Below are 7,313 nucleotides of genomic sequence, written 5' to 3'. Positions count from 1 at the left end.
GAGGAAGAAAGAAAATTGAAATCCATTACTGGCCTGTCTGAAAAAGTATGAAAGAGCCATGGACAAAGCCATGTTGTTGGGCACAGGCTGAGTGAGCTGAGTGAGGCTGTCGCTTGGTTGACCTTCTGTCAACATGCAAGAACTTGCCCCTAGACTGAGCATCTGCTTCCCCGGCTGAAGGCCCTAAGAACCAGAATCACTAACTTCCCTGCTGTGAACAAGTTTCTGGAGCCTTGCAGGAGAAAAACAAATCTCTGGTGGAGAACAATGTAGCAAAGATTTTCAGGATTCCGTTAGGGAGCAGCAATGAAGTCTCGGCTTAAATGTCAATCCTGGCAAGTGACAGCTAGCAACTTTTTCAAATCATATATGAGAATGAAATGGTTGTCCGAGAAGCATGAATTAAAATATATTTCTTTTCATTTGAGCCTTTTATAAAATCTTATTTCCACCCTCGTTCTGATATGTCTCATTTTGGAATAAAAAATTGAATAAGAAAAAAACCCACGATGACATGAAAGGACAGGATATTAGAGAGGGAACAATTGCAGGTGCAGTTTCTTAGACACCCTGGAGGTTGGAGGGAGAAGCAAGGATGACAGCGATGAATGCAGCTGGATGTCTCTTGAGGAGTGTGACCTGGGCCTGGTGTGATGACTCAATTGACTAATCCTCCCGATGAAAGAGCCGGTATCCCTTTTGGGCACTGGTTTGTGTCTTGGCTGCTCTACTTTCCATCAACTCCCTGTCGGTGGCCTGGAAAAGCAGTAGAGGATGGCCCAAAGCCTTGGGACCCTGCACCCACGTAAGAGACCAGAAATTTCTGGCTCCTAGCTCTTGGCTTTAGATTGGCTCAGCTCTGGCCGTTGTGGCGATTTGGGGAGTGAATCAGTAGACGTAAGATCTTTCTGTCTCTCCTTCTCTATGTAAATCTGCTTTTCCAATAAAAACAAATACATCTTTAAAAAGAAAAGAAAGGGCCCAGTGGCATGGCTTTGTGGCTGAAAGTCCTCGCCTTGAATGCACCGGCATCCCATATGGGCGCTGGTTTTAGTCCTGGCAGCTCCACTTCCCATCCAGCTCCCTGCCTGTGGCCTGGGAAAGCAGTCAAGGACAGGCCAAGGCCTTGGGATCCTGCATGAGAGACCTAGAAGAAGTTCCTGGCTTCTGGCTTCGGATCGGCACAGCACCGGCTGTTGCAGCTCACTTGGGGAGTGAATCATCGGACGGAAGATCTTCCTCTCTCTCTCCTCCTCTCTGTATATCTGACTTTGTAATAAAAATAAAATAAATCTTTAAAAAGTAGTAATAATAACAAGAAAAGAAAAAGAGTGTGACCTAAGCAGTGCAGTATGACAGGGAGCATCATTAGGTTAGGCAACATGTGATATCAGAGGAGCTCCTACTACAGAGAGGGAGATTTGCATTTTCCTATAGAAACAGGGCAGAATAAAATTTCAGATTCAGATTCAGGACTTAAATATAAGATTGTTGGAGCTGCAGAGAAGAACTGAGCAAGTCTGCTATGCCAATGTCAGGTCCATTTCCATATATATATACACACATACACATATACATTTTTTTTAAAGATTTATTTATTTTTATTGGAAAGTCAGATATACAGAGGAAGAAGAGAGAGAGAGGAAGATCTTCTGTCCAATAATTCACTCCCCAAGTGACCGCAACGTCTAGAGCTGTGCCAATCCGAGCCAGGAAATTCTTTCAGGTCTCCCATGTGGATGCAGGGTCCCAAGGCTTCTGGCCATCCTTGACTGCTTTCCCAGGCCACAGGCAGGGAGCTGGATGGGAAGCAGGGTCACTAGGATTAGAACTGGAGCCCATTTAGGATCCCGGCACATTCAAGGCAAGGACTTTAGCCACTATGCCATTGCACCAGGCCCCATAATACACATTTATATTTCTTATATGCAGAAAGAGGAAGAGAGAGAAAGGAAGGGATAGAGAGGTAGGCAGATATACCACATGGCAGTTCACTTACCAAATGCCTGCAACAGCCGAGACAGGGCTAGATGAAGCCAGGAGTCCAGACCTGAACCTGAGTCTCCCACAGGGGTAGCAGAGACCTGAGTACTCACTTGCTGCCTCCCAGAGTATGCACCAGCCAGAGGAGAGAATTGGAAGCAGAGTTGAAAGCTGAACGTAGGCAGTCCGATCTGGGATGCAAGTATCCCAAGTAGTGTCTTAAATCGCTCAAATTACAACAACTCTCCCCCACCACTTATATACTTTTGGAGACCTAGCCAAGAACTTGGATATTGTTTCAGTTTTAAGCTACAAAAGTGATTGCTATTAGCTTGATGAAAAAAATTAAATTCTTGGAAGGCTACTGGTTAGATTAAATATTTTAATATTGTTAGATTGAATATTATAATATTTAAGGAAGAATGAGAAGACCAAGCTTCCAGAAGGCAGGTGTCAGGGCAGGTGTTCGGATCCCAGAAGGTCCATGGTCCCATGGCCATTACCGATGATGTCACTTGGCTTCCATGACAACCTCTGTGTCAGGATCACATAATATGCATAACCACTGAGCAAACATGACCAGGCCGAACTCCAGTGACTTTTATTTAAATGATAAGGTCAATCTCATTGTGAGGCTCATATACAAAGACTTTTACTTGCTTTATTTGTTTGATCCTCCCAACAGATTGACATAGGAAAGTCTCTGAAGACAAACAATAAATATATTTAGGTTCTAAAACTCATTTTTTGCATTTCATTAACCTGTCTTTCAATCCTACTCCTCCAGTTAATTAAGTCACTGATATCCCAATCACACAAGCCACAAACTTTAGCTTCACATAAAAATCCTTCCCCTTGGGCATGGTGTAATGGTTCAATTGGCTAACCCTCCTTATACAAGTGCCAGGATCTCATATGGGCACTGGTTCGTGTCCTGGCTCCTCCACTTCCCATCCAGCTCCCTGCTTGTAGCCTGGGAAAGCAGTAGAGGACGGCCCAAAGCCTTGGGACCCTGCGCCCACTTGGGAGACCACGTGGCTCCTAACTTCAGAGCAGCTCACTCCTGACCATTGTGGCAATTTGGGGAATGAACTAGTGTGTGAAAGATCTTCCTCTCTGTCTCTTCTTCTCTATGTAAATATGTATTTCCAATACAAGTAAATAAATCTTTAAAAAAGAGAATCCTTCCCCTTTGGCCTTTGACTCTAGTACCTGCATAAATAATTTCAATTCTGTCTCCTAGTTTCACTACACTATGACAGTTTATGCTGTCATGTGGTCTCTTATCTCCTCTTGCTTGGACTCTTGCAACATGCTTGAGCCGAGTCTCTTGGGTGCCTCCTCACTGGCCATTTCCCTATTTCTTCTTTGCTACAATAACCCCTATTTTGTTTGGGTTGCATTGGGTCCAGCCCCCAGGGAGGAGTACAGTGGGGTTCAGCCATTGTTTCTGGGCTCACATTTATGCCCTTCCTCCCAGCTTATTTGGAACAGCCTTGTGAGTCGGTTCTGGCCAATGAGGTTGAAGAAGATGGGCTCCCTAGCAGGCATGGAGCCACCCAACCAAGGCTGGCCTGCTCTGCTTGACTTTAGATGAGAAGGCAGTGCGCTTCGATCCTGCTTCAGACCATCTCTGCCAATCCAAACGCATAAATGTCCTGAGACAAGACCTACGTATATTCAAGGCAATCTTGTTTTTAAACAGAATTTTTCTGCCTACTCCCCCGCCCACTTCATTCATCCCTTAATTTATTTTTAAGATTTATTTTATTTTTATTACAAAGTCAGATATATGGAGAGGAGGAGGGATAGAGAGGAAGATCTTCCATCCAATGATTCACTCCCTAAGTGAGCCGCAACGGCCGGTGCTGTGCCAATTCAGAGCCACGAGCCAGGAACTTCCTTCAGGTCTACCACATGGGTGCAGAGTCCCAAATCTTTGTGCCGTCCTCGACTGCCTTCCCAGGCCACAGGCAGGGAGCTGGATGGGAAGTGGAGCTGCCGGGACTAGAACTGGCGCCCATGTGGGATGCCGGTGCATTCAAGGCGAGAACTTTTAGCTGCTAGGCCACGCTGCCAGGCCCCATCCCTTCATTTAAAAGACATTTGATATTATACACAAATTCTTCCTTTGCTTTGTAGTTGGGGAAGGACAGGAACTCTAACAAAAAGCAGTGGCACTGAGAGAAATCAAATGTTGTCACTAGCATCCTGTTTTTAGTTACTAGCCTTGAGTGGCCTCTGGGAAGAAGCAGTTGACTGATGACTTGGTCGGCACAACACCGTCAGAGTTCTTGGTGATATTTTCAAAGTGAATCACACCCATGGTAGGCTATGTGCATATACATATTGTTTCTCTTTCCCAACCCTCTTCCCCACCCCCTACCTTTCTTTTTTTTTTTTTTTTTTTTTGGCAGGCAGGCCAGCTTTGAAAGTCCAGCCCAACTTTTCCAACGAGGATCACTTACACTCTGGCTGCTTGGTATGATGTCTTTGAGAAGTGGCAACATCATAGAAAGGAATGCCTGACAGGGGAGTCTGGAAAGGAAGTTTGTGGAAGATAAAAAAGGTGCCAAAAGCTTTATTGTGTAAGATAGGAATAGGCTTCATACTTGTCACAAATCCAATTTGCCGTGGAAGCAATTGAGGCTTGGAAACCTTCAGCATCTGGCTTCTCTTTAAGCAGTGCCGGTAAAGGCGTGCAGCCAGGACTACATGACTCCAAAGCTTCCACTTTCCTGGTTTCAAGCCTGGGTGCAGCCTGGCGGCGGGTGGGGCGGGAAGGCTGGTGGCCAGAAGACCTGCATGAGGGTCCTAGCTTCCTGCAGAGACGCTCCCTGGCTTCGGAGGTGTGTTTCTTCTCTGGCCTCCTGTTTCCTCTTGTGACAGCACTGTTGTCTCCCTGTGCCCATCCTCAGAGGAGACTGTCGTCCTAGAAGCCAGGCATCCTGCTTCTAGAAGTTTCTCTTTCTTGCAGTCTCCTGTGCTGATGGAAGAATGAGAGAAAACTTCTGGGAGGATTTAGTTAGTTGGGAGGGTAGGTGATATTGGGAAGTTTCCTGAGGAGAGAGAGACAGAAACAGAAGGCAAACCACTTGGCCAGGTGTCTGCCCTCCCACAACCTCCTTGTCAGAACCACAGCCCTTCCTCCTGGAATGGGGTGACTCAGCACTTGGGGGCAGAGCTGACTGAGGCTCAAGCTGCCAGAGGAAACCAAACAATTCTTATTTACCAAACTGTCAAAATCCTATCATTGCAATTAAGGAGATAGGCAATTAACTGTGTCTTAATTACAGCAGCTGCCACTTGGTTTGAATGCTGTAATTTACGGAGAAAATGGGAGGAGACTTTAAATTAATGTGTGTCTTTAAACAACGAACAACACGGAGGGGGCCTGCAGGAGACTGTCAGCCATGGTTGCCGTTTGGGAAGAGGCATTGTTGCCAGATGCGCTTCCTTCCATAGGGCTCTGTTGCCTGCTGGCTGCATTGGTATGGATGCCAGGGTGCCACCAGTATGTCCTGTATTGTACGTAATGCAGGGCACTTGTTTCAGCAGTAGGATCATCTGAGAGACTTTCCTGTGAGTGTCATCACATGTGTGTTTTCAAACTCAACCAGAAAGTAAAGATTCTGAAATAATGATTCCAGGCTCAAGGACAGAGAAACAAGTTTTGAAGTGATTTAAAGCATAGTCAGGTTTGCGTCTGTGCAAGTACTCTGAGTTGGGTTTTGTAGCCATACTTTACATACGAGGAACTTGAAGCTCAGAAAAGCTCAGACACTTGTACAGAGACTTTTTTGGTGACCAAGTCAGTGTCCAGATCAAGTGTGACCCCAGAGTTTGCTTCCCCCCCCAAGAAAGGCTGGTTGGGTGCAAGGAGTCACTGTGAGGGACCTTAGGCTAAGGAGCATCAGAGTCACAACAAATCCAGGAGGACCAGGGAAGGGGCTGGTGGGTGGAGGTCTAGTCAGGGCTATGCAGTGGGGCTGTGCTTCAGCCCTGGGGAGGCCTGCCGAGGGATGGCTTCCAAGCCAAATTGAGCAGGCGTCCAAGCCCTGCTCCTCTACTGCCCAGCCAGGTGACCCTGGGGAATGTCCTCAGATCCGTGAACTTCAGTGGCATGTTGATGACTAGTTCAGCCTTGTAGAACTTCAAGGGCTTGGGGCACTGGCACACTGCAGGCACTCGGCAAATGCTGCCACAAGTCCCTCTTCTTTTCCAGATGTGGGGAAGGCCAGCAATTCACAGAAAAGGAAGAATCCAGGGGCTCCTAGGAAGAACCAACATACATGTTAGGGAGAGAGAGTCAGTCTTAGGAACAGTTGAACGCTGAACAACAGGAACCACAGAATGCTGAGTCCAAAGCCTCAAGAGCCTCCTTATTCAAATAAAAATAAATTCAAGGATCTGTGCACGCTCTGATGGTTTACCTGCAGGGGCAGGAGGAAGGTGAATTGTGTGCCTGGGCAGGCTTCAACTTCCAGGTCACAGCTGGTGGCCTCAGGCTTTCTCCTGGCAAGACCTCTCTTTGTAGTCCTTGGCACTGTGCAGGATTGCAGAGGCCTTGATGAAGGGACCACGTGAGAGAGAGGCTCTGTATCTGGGAGACATCCCACCTGAGGCTGCTTCATTTGGCGTAATCATTCTTTCGTCTGAACTTGGATCTCTCTTCCAAAGAAGATACCAGCATTTTCAAACCAACACATTCATTAAGAGATAAAACTGCATAACAGTAAAGTTGAGACCTGCAAATGCCTTCACAAGGGTAATTCACCACATAACCAGAGAGTCATGGTTACCTCGTCCCTGTGTAATCCAGACACGGCCAGCCCACGAAAGTATAGCCTTCCTCTTCTTCCCAACTTAAAAAAAAAAGATTTACTTATTTTTATTGGAAAGGCAGATATACACTAAGGAGGAGAGACAGAAAGATCTTCCATCCACTGATTCACTCCCCAAGTGGCCACAGGCAGAGAGTTCGAAGGGAAATGGAACATCCAGGATACAAACTGGTACCCATATGGGATCCCTGCACATGCACAGTGAGGACTTTAGTCACTAAGCTATCAAGCAGGGCCTAGGTCTCCACTTCTAATACTAGTTCTCTTACTGTTTCACATTTAGTTATCTCCTTGACCATAGTTTTGACTCTCTAAAAGTCATCCTTGGGAGTTGGAATCAACTTTCTCCAAGCTCCTGCTAATGTTAATATTTCATCCTTCTCTATAAATGATGAATGCTCTCAATGGCATCCACAATGGCAAATCGCTTTCAAAACACTTCTGACTTGAAGATTAGTTAGAGCAATCTTTGATTTTGGTAGCTAC

This window comes from Ochotona princeps, chromosome 10, assembly GCF_030435755.1.
Source record: "Ochotona princeps isolate mOchPri1 chromosome 10, mOchPri1.hap1, whole genome shotgun sequence".
Classification (NCBI taxonomy): Eukaryota; Metazoa; Chordata; class Mammalia; order Lagomorpha; family Ochotonidae; genus Ochotona; species Ochotona princeps.
The sequence above is the reverse complement of the archived record's forward strand: the minus strand, read 5'-3'. Positions refer to the sequence as shown.